General features: G+C 36.5%; 1 non-coding gene across 1 annotated transcript; it reads right to left on the bottom strand.

Moving 5' to 3' along the window:
• Positions 1–10,538: 10,538 nt before the first annotated feature.
• LOC112632338 lies at positions 10,539–10,640 on the bottom strand. The gene has a single exon (XR_003121379.1). It is a non-coding gene; the product is annotated as a U6 spliceosomal RNA (small nuclear RNA).
• Positions 10,641–11,531: the final 891 nt, after the last annotated feature.

The raw sequence follows: 11,531 nt of genomic DNA, 5'->3' as shown, positions 1-11,531 counted from the left end.
AGGAGAACCACTTGAACCTGGGAGGTGGAGGTTGCAGTGAGCCAAGATCACACCACTGCACTCCCGCCTAGGCAACAAGAGTAAAGCTCCATCTCAAAAAAAAACAAAAACAAATTAAGCTGTAAACCAACCACTTTGGGGACATGTTCTCAGGACCTCCTGGGGCTGTGTCACTGGCTACCCATATTTTCCTCAGAATAAACCTCTTTAAATATTTTACAGATTTTGACTCTTTTCATCAATACTTCTCTAGCGTATCAGAGTCTGTTTTCTTCTTAGAGGGAGCTATTCTCCTTTGTTTCTTATTGTACATTTTAAGGAAAAAGATAGCAGAATTAATATGGCTCAACAGAAGTCACATTTAAATCTACACATATGTTCCAAAAGAAAAAAAATTCTGGAAATATAACTAGAATCATCTTTCAACATAAGGCACAATTATTTCTATTGCTTTGGTTTCTTCTTCAGCAAGATTGAACATTAGGTACCCTCTTATCTTCTGAACCTCCCAAATCCTGTCTCTCATCAAAACTTACCTGTCCTTTGACCCATCTCTAAGACTCCAACTAAACTAGTAGTATAATAACCATAAGATATTAATAGCTGGTGATGATTTCATATTCTATTCAACTTTATTTTGCATCTAAATAAGAGATCTCAATGTCTTAACTAGTGAAGTGAGTAATATCACTGTTTGGGTAACTGGGAAAGATATTTGGGCACAAAGGCCAATAATTCCAATTCAGTCACTCCCACATACTCTTAATATCTATTTTGTCAATGTCAGTGACCTTCTCAAATAACCCTCTTTTGGTCTCCTTGATTTTTCTGTGTCATCTTTCTCTTTTATATTAATATCTGCATGGTTCTTTAAATACAGGTAGCCTCTTCTACCTACATTTAAGTGAGACCTTGCATTTGAAATTCAATACTTGCTTAAATTACTCTGTTCTTCAATCCTGTTTCAGTCTATAGTCCATACTTGCACCTAGAAATACCTACCAGGCTACCATCTGATATGAAACATAAATAGAAATATGACTGTGATTGTATAGATAAAACTGCATCTAAGCAAACAAGTTTTCCAGGCTTGAAGTGCCTTTTAGTCTCCTTTACTCACCTTTAGCTCTAACCTTATCTTACCTTTCAGACAGCCAACAGGAATTCAAATTACAGCAAGGTCTTGTTGGGGTCAAGTTGTCCATCATTTCAAATTTAACTGCAGGTCTCTTTCCCTTGAAGGTGAAGGAATAAAAAATGTCAATTTTAGGCTGTTGCTCACCAGCTTTTTAAAAACAAACATTAATTACATACCTATCATGTGTCAAGCACTATCTAATAATATCCATTATTTCCTCCAGTGTTCACAACTTTGGTGGGGAAAGATTGAGTCATCGGGACCAACTTTCAATTGTCTAGGCACTTTGTGATGTCTGAGTAATTTAAAAGAAAAAGACAAGTGTGCCTGGAAATAACTTAGGAGGTTTTGTTTTCTTTGAATAGCTAAAGAACCACATGGGAAGTTGTCAATGCAGATTTTAATAACTTACATAGACCACAAAAACCCCTTCCTGTAGCACAGCATTACTCAGACCTTTTTTCCACTTATAGTGCCTTGCATAGACAACATCATAACCACCCATAGCATTTGACAGGAGCTGGAGGGATTACCCCGGAAGAGACAGGCCAAATCACCTGTCACTGCTCTATTTGTCTGCTACTGGAAAGATGCTGAGTCCCGTCCTTGTGATGTCTTAACATCTTGTGACACTCGGCTTTATAAAACATTTTGCATTTGTCTTCTTTCCCAAAGACATCCTCACTTAGGACAAATATCCAGAAACACAAGGTCCTACTTATCAAACATGTGAAAGATGAAGAGAATTTTAAGACTGGAGCCAAAGGCCCTTGGCCCCCTAAAGATTTGCTAAAAATCAGGGGCATAGGCAGATTAATTAACAGGAGAAAAGGCATACAAATGTACTCAACATGGATACATGGGAGTCTCCATAATGAAGACCCAACTTCTCAATGAGTTCCAGAAATTTATATACCATTTTGAGGTTACAGAAAGAATGGGGGCTTAGATTCTGGTAAAATAGGTTATGGGAAGGGGAGAAGAGGCTTGATTAGCAAAGGTGGCATTGCTATGTAGATGAAACCTCCAATAGAGACAATGGATGGTAAATGTTTCCTTTTAAAATTTTAAAGGTGTCAGACTCTCAGTCTCTCCTGGATATGCAGAAAGGCTCAGAAAGGCAAGGGAGCATGGCTGCATTAATGGAGATTCTCTACAGATGCAAATTTTCTCCACTTTAGACTGCTTTGTAAGGCCAGTTCTGTCAGGTGGCTAAGAGAAAGCCATTTCAAAGTATATCAAATAAATATATTTTGGGGTAAAATATTTTAATTTCCTCCTTATATAAAAGTAGAAGTTACTAAAAGGCTTTTACTGAATGAATAAAGAAACAGAGAGGAATACATTATCATTCAAACTGGAAAGGAAGAAATATGAAATGTGCCTAAACCTGGAACAGCAAAGTTTCTAAACCTCCCTTGGTTAGATAAGGAGCATAGAAAACACCCTCAGTTCTGATTCAGGTCCTGAACATCTACCTCAACTTCTTACACTATGACTATAAATGCTTATTATAATGATAAAAATCCACACAACTTACTTCTAAGTAGCAAGTGGAATTTTGACCTAAAGATTGAACGCTCCATTTCTAGATAAGGGCTCTCACTCAGGGGTCACTTCCTTTCAGAATGAGTTTCATTCTATCAACAAAAAGAGTCAGACCATAAAATATTCAAAGAGGTTTATTCCAAGTTAAATATGACTGACCAAGTCCTGAGACACAGACTCAAAGGTAGATCCTGAGAACATGTGCCCAAGATGTTTGGGTTACAACTTGGTTTTGTCAGATACAGTAAGTTCCTCTTCAAAGGTTTAATTTTTGACCTCCTTGTTCTTTGTTCATGAGATCAACTTCCTAGTCCCTTCTCCTAAGCTACCTGCTCCGTAAACAACTTATCCCACCAGTCCCAATCTAACTCATATCTCTTCCTTATTTGGAAGGAGTGCTCTTTGCCCCTGGCTACCCATTCTGTAAACTGCCTCTCCTGCTGAAACAGCTCTTCCTGCCAAAACTACCCTTCCGGCTTTGCTGCGCCCTGACATGCCCAAGCATGCCTTGTACTGTAACAGACAGCCTCTCCCTTCCTGCCTAATTAGCCATATTCGATTTTAAATGGTAGCCAATTATGTCAGTTTAGATCGTGCAGTCCAACTCCAGCCAATGGGGACACAGAAGCAGGGACTAACTGCACTGGGGATAAAAACCCCTTCCCTCCTTTGTTCAGTGTGCTCTCACAGGAACCAGAAGTGCAAGCAGCATCCTTCCACAGAAGTAAATTTGCCTTGCTGAGAAATCCTTTGAGTGCTCGTTTCCCTTGTGACTTCAAGCTCTTGTTTCTAACAGTTTCTATATGTTTTGGGGAGACGTAAGACATCAATCATGTTGGTCAGGCTGGTCTCAAACTCCTGGTCTCAAGCAATCTGCCTGCCTGAGCCTCCCAAAATGCTGGGATTATGGCGTGAACCACCATGCCTGGCCATGCATACTTTTTAAATAAATGAACACTTTTCCTCTACTCTGAGGGCAAACATTAGAATTGTTGCCTGAAACTTTGTTGCCTTCTCTAGTGAGCACCACTGTATTCTTGACATGGTTTCATGTAAAATTTTCATTTGGCATATTAAAAAAGAAATTTGACCAGAGGATTTTGAACTTTTCTTATACTCCATGTAGTATTTTTGAAAAATGATGTGTCCTTTGGCTTAAGAAATAAGTTTTAAATGGGTGAGAGCATTTCCATCCATTTTTATTTATATTACACTCTTTTACTGGACAGGATTAAAATGACAACCTCTGGTTCCATTTTCTCTTTTGGGGGTTTTTGAACTGTTCTGTTTGAATGAACTGGTTAAAGTCTAGTGGCCTTTCTATTTTGTCTAGGGCCTGCTCAGAGTTGACAAACATTTCCAGATTTGAGCAGGAGAGGTAAGCTGTGTATATTCAGTGTCACAATCAAAAAAAGTTTATAAATAGCAGGTTCTTTATTGTTGGAATTCATGTAGCTGCCACAAAGTGAACCCCAAAATTGGGGCCCAGCCTGGGAGACCACATGGGTTCTTGGGTTCAAGTAGGAAAGAACTCAATTATGAGCTGACAGAGTAAAGTGAAAGAAAGCTTATTAAAAAGGAAAGGAAAGGCTGGGCACAGTGGCTCATGCCTGTAATACCAGCACTTTGAGAGGCTGAGGCAGGTGGGCCACCTGAGGTCAGGAGTTTGAGACCAGGTTGGCCACTACGATGAAACCCCATCTCTACTAATATATATATATATATAAAAATTAGCTGGGCATGGTGGTGGGCGCCTGTGGTCCCAGCTACTTGGGAGGCTGAGGGAGGAGAATCACTTGAACCCAGGAGGCAGAGGATGCAGTGAGCCAAGGTCATGCCATTGCACTCCAGCCTGGGTGACAAAAATGAAACTTCATCTTTAAAAAAAAAAAAAAAAAACACAAAAATATACAAAAAATTAGCTGGGCATGGTGGTGGGCACCTGTAATCCCAGCTACTCAGGAGGTTGAGGCGGGCAGGAGAATTCCTTGAACCTGGAAGGCAGAGGTTGCAGCGAGCAGTGATCACACCATTGCACTCCAGCCTGGGCAACAAGAGCAAAACTCCATCTTAAAACAAACAAACAAACACACAAAACAAAAAGTAAAGGAAAAGAAGGGTGGCTACCCCATAGGCAAGGTAGCAGTGTGGCTGCTTGGCTGACCACACTTATGGTTATTTCTTGATTACATGCTAAGCAAGGGATAGATTATTCAGGAGTTTTCTGGGAACGAGGCAGGGAATTCCAGGAACTGAGGATCCCTTTCAGATCATATAGGGTAACTTATGAATGTTGCCATGGCATTTGTAAACTGCCACGGCACTGGTGAGAGTTTCCTCTAGTATACTAATATATTATAATTAGCATATAATGAAGAGTGAGGGTAACCAGATAGCACTTTTGTCACCATCTTGGTTTTGGCAGGTTTTGGCTGTTTTTTGTTTTTTTTTTTCTATTTAATCAGCAGGGTCTTTGGGACCTGTGTCCTGAGAAACAAGTACTGCTGAATTCCTATTTCGAACATATTATTTCTGTTCAATTATAAAAAAATAAATTTTCATCTGGAGAATGTTATTTATAGTTTGTATTGTTAAAACAATATCATCAAAGATCCAGATGCAACTGACTGTTTTCTTAGGCTCTAGAAGACAGAAATCTGGGATGTTTCATTGAAATATATTGTTTTCTCAAATTTCCATATACTTGATTAAAACAATGTATGTTTAGACATTATTGAGGAGTTAATAGGATTACAGTTCTTGCCAGGCTTCTGTCTTGATTGGGTGGGTAAACAAGACTGTGGTTTCTCTGTTCAATAAACAAGAGTTTATTGAATATTTACTAAAAGATATTACAGGAGAATATTATGCATCTCCCAGGATCACAGAGTGTCATACATACTTTTATATCCCCAGCTCCTGGCACAGGGCCTGACACAAAGTAGTACTTAGTGCTTTTCTTTTAAATTGCTTTGGACTAATTGAAAAAAGAAAGAAGATTTCTTCTCTCACAGAGTTTACAATCTTACTGTACGTAAATATGTACGAAATAAGGAGTTTGAGAACAATTAAAAGAAAAAGGAGGCCAGGCATGGTGGCTCACGCCTATAATCCCAGCACTTTGGGAGGCTGAGGCAGGCAGATCATGAGGTCAAGAGATCAAGACCATCCAGGCCAACATGGTGAAACCCCGTTTCCAAAAATACAAAAATTAGCCGGGTGTGGTGGTGGGCACCTGTAGTCCCAGCTACGTGGGAGGCTGAGGCAGGAGAATCACTTGAACCTGGGAGGCAGAGGTTGCAGTGAGCCGAGATCATGCCACTGCACTCCAGACTGGCAACAGAGTGAGACTCAGTCTCAAAAAAAAAAAAAAAAAAAAAAAAGAAGGAAAAGGATATTATAACTGAAGGAGATGGAAAACTTCAAAGTATGAAAGAAGGGGTTGAGAAAATAATTTGAGGAAACTACAAATACATTGCATGATTTCCTCACAAGGGCAGGGGCAAGTTGGTGAATTAGAGAATATTGAGAAGAAAACCAGGATCTGATGGTGGCACTTGAGAATGAGTAAGAGGCTTGGACTTGTAACACAGAACATAAACCTTCCTTCAGCTTTTTCTTCTATGTAATATGAAGTAGCTGACATCAACTATCTTTCTGTGTATCAGGGTAAGTCTTACTCCTAAAACAGAAACTCTAGAAATACATCTCTAAGTGGTGTGTGAACAGAAGTAGATTGGAGGGTCAAGACTATACCAAACATTCAAAAACTTTCAAGAAACCAAATATGTTATTGCTTTTCAGTAAATAAATGTATTTGAATTACCAACAATGAATATAATGAAGGGAGGAGGTAGCCTTTACTATTCATCTGTAAAGAAACCTTTTAAAAACCAAGAGTTTGCAGCTCATTACCTCTTAAAGAGGATGTGTTGTTTTGTTTTTGCAAATGAGGGCATAGTCACCAAATATCTGGGTTATCAAATTCCGGTGGCATTGAGTATTTCTTAAGAAAGTTGAGTTAATAAAGGGAGACAAGAAAGCTAGATATTAAATACCTTGTTATACCGGGGATTTCCAAAGGGACAGAAATAAAAATTTTAGCGTCATAAATAATATACGTAAAGCAATCTATATACCCAGAAAATATTCAAGATAACTCTGTGACAAATTCCTTATAACTACTTGCAATTACTTCACTTGTTAAAAAGAAAGGTATCTATTTAGATAAGGAAATTCATACAAATAGCACAAAATTTTAAAGGTCCGATCTACCTAAACTTCCAGTAGCCTAGTAGCACCATCTCCTTCCCCAATTCTTGTATATATTTTCAGAAAAATTTTATGCATACTGAAACACATTTATGTGTGTATACATATACGTATATATATATATACACAAATACATATGCATTATACATACACTTTTAATGTTTTGATTTTTAAAGATATGAAATATTATAAATATTCAGAAATTACCTAATATATTAGATAGCCTATGCTGACTCAGATTTTTAAAAGCTTAATATTTTTATGATATTTATTTCAAATATAAGTTTTTTAATAAATAAAATGCTGGAGATACAGTTGAGTCCACAAAGAATCCTATTTTCTTTCCCTTCCTTGAGGTTAACATTATCTTGAAATTGATGTATATATATACCATCCAAGTTCTTACATTTTTTCTTTTTAAAATTTTTGTGGGTACATAATATGTGTATGTATTTATGAGGTACATGAGATGTTTGATACAAGCATGCAATAATAATCACATCATGGGAAATGGGGTATCCAGTCTCTCAAGCACTTATACTTTGTGTTACAAACAATCCAATTATATTCAGTTATTTTTAAATGTACAGTTAAATTATTATTGACTATAGTCACCCTGTTGTGCTATCAAATACTAGGTCTTATTGATTCCTTCTAACTATATATTTTCTGATACCCAGTACCCTTCTCCACTTTCCCCTGACCACCTACTATCCTTCCAAACCTCTGGTAACTATCCTTCTACTCTGTATCTCCATGAGTTCATTTTTTTTTTTTAATTTTTTTGACACCCACTAGTAAGTAAGAACTTACTAGAGAAATTTGTCTTTCTGTGCCTGGCTTATTTCACTTAACATAAAGACCTTCAATTCCATCCATGTTGTTGCAAATGACAGGATCTCATTCTTTTTTAAGGCTGTGTAGCATCCCATTGTGTATATGTACCATTTTCTTTATGTAATCATCTGATGGACATTTAGATTGTTTCCAAATCTTGGTTATTGTGAAGAGTGCTGCAACCAACATGGGAGTGCCAATATCTCTTTGATATCCTGATTTCCTTTCTTTTGGGTATGTACTCAGCAGTGGGATTGCTGGATTGTATGGTAGCTCTATTTTTAGTGGTTTGAGGAACCTCCAAACTGTCCTCCATAGTGGTTGTACTAATTTACACTACTATCAACAGTGTGCAAGGATTCCCTACTCTCCACATCCTCACCAACATTTGTTATTGCTTGTTTTTGGATATAAGCCATTTGAACTGGGGTGAGATGATATTGTAGTTTTGATTTGCAATCCTCTGATGATCAACGATGTTGAACACTTTTTCATATGGCTGTTTGCCATTTGTATGTTTTCTTTTGAGAAATGCTATTCAATTCTTTTGGCCTTTTTTATCAGATTATTAGATTTTTTCTATATAGTCATTTGAGTTCCTTATATATTCTGGTTATTAATCCCTTGTCAGATGGGTAGTTTGCAAATCTTTTCTTTTGTCCTGTGGGTTGTCTCTTCACTTTGTGGTTTCCTTCACTGTGCTGAAGCTTTTTAACTTGCTGTGATCCTATTTGTTCATTTTTGCTTTGGTTTCCTGTGCTTGTGGGCTATTACTCAAGAAATTTTTGTCCAGACCAATCCAATATCCTAGAGACTTTCCCCAAAGTTTTCTTATAGTAGTTTCATAGTTTGAGGTCTTAGATTTAAGTCTTTAATCCATTTTGATATGATTTTGTATAATGTGAGAGATAGGGGTCAATTTTCATTCTTCTGTATATGGACATCCAGTTTTCCCAGTATTATTTATTGAAGAAGGTATACTTTCTTTGGTGTATGTTCTTGGCACCTTCACCAAAAAAGAGTTCACTACAGGTGTATGGATTTGTTTCTGGGTTCCCTACTCTGTTCCATTTATCTATGTGTCTGTTTGTGTGACAGTACAATGCTGTTTGGATTAGTATATCTCTGTAATATAATTTGAAGTCCGGTAATATGATTCCCCCAGTTTTTTTTCTTTGTGCTCAGGATAGCTTTGGCTACTCTGAGTCTTTTGTGGTTCCATATACATTTTAGGATTGTTTTTCTATTTCTGTGAAGAATGTCATTGGTATTTTGATAGGAATCACACTGAATCTGTAGATTGCTTTGGGTACTATGGACATTTTAACAATATTGATTCTTCTAATCCATGAACACGGAATACTCTTCCATTTTGTGTCTTCAATGTCTTTCATCAGTGTTTTATAGTTTTCATTATACAGATCTTGAACTTACTTGGTGAATTCTTAGGTATTTAATTTTATTTGTGGTTACTGTAAATTAGATTACATTTTTTATTTCTTTTTCAGGGTGTTCACTGTTGACATATATAATTGGCACTGATTTTTATGTTGATTTTGTATCCTGTAACTTTATTGAATTTATTAGTTCTAATAGTTTTTTGGTGGAATCTTCAGGTTTTTCTAAATATAAAACCATATTATCTGCAAACAAGGATAATTTGACTTCTCACTTTCCAATTTGGATGCTCTTTATTTCTATTTTTCTGGTTGCTCTAGCTAGCACTTTGAGAACAATGTTGAATAACAGTGGTAAAAGTGGATCTTTGATGCATTCCAGATCTTAGAGGAAAGTTTTTCAGTTTTTCCTCATTCAGTATGATACTAGCTGTAGGTCTGTCATATATGGTTTTTATTATGTTGATATGTGTTCCTTCTATACTCAGTTTTATATTCAGTGTTAATATTGATAAGGACTTACTCATGCAATTTTGTTATTTGTTTTCTGGGTTTTCGTTGTTGGTGGTGGTGTTCTCGTCCTTCTCTCCTTCCTTTCTATCTTCTTTTTAGGGAAGGTGATTGGTTTTATGACTTAATTTCTTGCTTTAATTTTTTATGTATCCATTATACGTTTTTCAATTTGAGGTTACCATGAGGCTTGCAAATACTATTTGATAACCCATGATTGTAAGCTGATAAAAACTTAACACTGTATACATAAACAAAAAGAAAACTAACAAGAGCTCTAAACTTTGCTTTGTTCCCTGCTTTTAAACTTCTTGCTATTTTTGTTTATATCTTCTTCTACTATGTCTTAAAAGTTGTAGTTATTATCTTTGAGTGGTTCATCTTTTAGTCTTTCTACTCAGGATATAAGCAATTTAAACAACACAGTTACAGTGTTATAATATTATGTATTTTTCTGTGTATCATTGCAGGAGTAATGTGGTACTGCATTGTGGTTTTGATTTGCATTTCCAGGATCATTAGTGATGTCGAGCATTTTCTCATATGTTTGTTGGCCATTTGTATATCTTCTTCTGAGAATTGTCTATTCCTGTTCTTAGCCCACTTCTTGATGGGATTGTTTGTTTTTTCCTTACCGATTTCTTTGAGTTCCTTGTAGATTCTGGATATTAGTCCTTTGTCAGATGTATAGAGTGTGAAGATTTTCTCTCACTCTGTGGGTTATCTGTTTACTCCACTGACTGTTCCTTTTGCCATGCAAAAGCTCTTTAGTTTAATTAAGTCCCAACTATTTTTCTTTGTTTTTAATACATTTGCTTTTGGGTTCTTGGTCATGAAAAAATATGGAATGCTTCACAAATTTGCATGTCAATCTTGTGCAGGGCCATGCTAATCTTCTCTGTATCATTTCAATTTTAGTATATGTGCTGCTGAAGCAAACATGTTTTTTTCTAATTGAAATAATCCCTTAGCACTTCTTGTAGAACAGGTCTGGTGTTGATGAAATCCTACAGCTTTTCTTTGTCTGGGAAAGTCTTTATTTCTCCTTCACGCTTAAAGGATATTTTCATCAGACATACTATTCTAGTGTAAAAGATTTTTCCTTCCACAGTTTAGATATATGACACTCTCTCTGGTCTGTAAAGGTTTCCACTGGAAAGTCTGCTTCCAGATGTTTTGGAGTTCCACTGTATCTTATTTCATTTCTCTTGCTGCTATTCGGATCCCTTCGTTATTTTTGACCTTTGGGAGTTTATTAAATGCCTTGTAGTAGGCTTCTTTGGATTAAATCTGCTGGGTGTTCTATAATCTTCTTGTACTTGAGTACTGGTATCTTTCTCTGGGTTTGGGAAGTTCTCTGATATTATCTCTTTGAATAAAGTTTCTACCCCCTTCTCTTTCTCTGCCTCCTATTGAAGGCCAATAACTCTTAGATTTGCACTGTTGAGGCTATTTTCTAGATCCTATAGCTATGCTTTATTTTTTGTCTCCTCTGTGTATTTTCAAATAGCTTGCCTTCAAGCTCACTAATTCTTTCTTCTCCTTCATCAATTCTGATATTAAGAGACTCTGATGCATTCTTCAGTATGTCAGCTGCATTTTTCAACTCTATAATTTCTGCTTCTTTTTAATAATTTCAACCTCTTTGTTAAATTTATCTGATTGAATCCTGAATTCTTTCTTTGTGCTATCTTAAATTTCTTTGTGCTTCCTCAGCATAGCTATTTTGAATTCTCTGTCTGAAAGGTCACATCTATCTGTTTCTCCAGGATTTGTCCCTGGTACCTTATTTAATTCATTTGGTGAGGTCATATTTTCCTGGATGATCT

This window comes from Theropithecus gelada, chromosome 9 (genome assembly GCF_003255815.1).
Source record: "Theropithecus gelada isolate Dixy chromosome 9, Tgel_1.0, whole genome shotgun sequence".
Taxonomy (NCBI): Eukaryota; Metazoa; Chordata; class Mammalia; order Primates; family Cercopithecidae; genus Theropithecus; species Theropithecus gelada.
The sequence above is the reverse complement of the archived record's forward strand: the minus strand, read 5'-3'. Positions and strand labels throughout refer to the sequence as shown.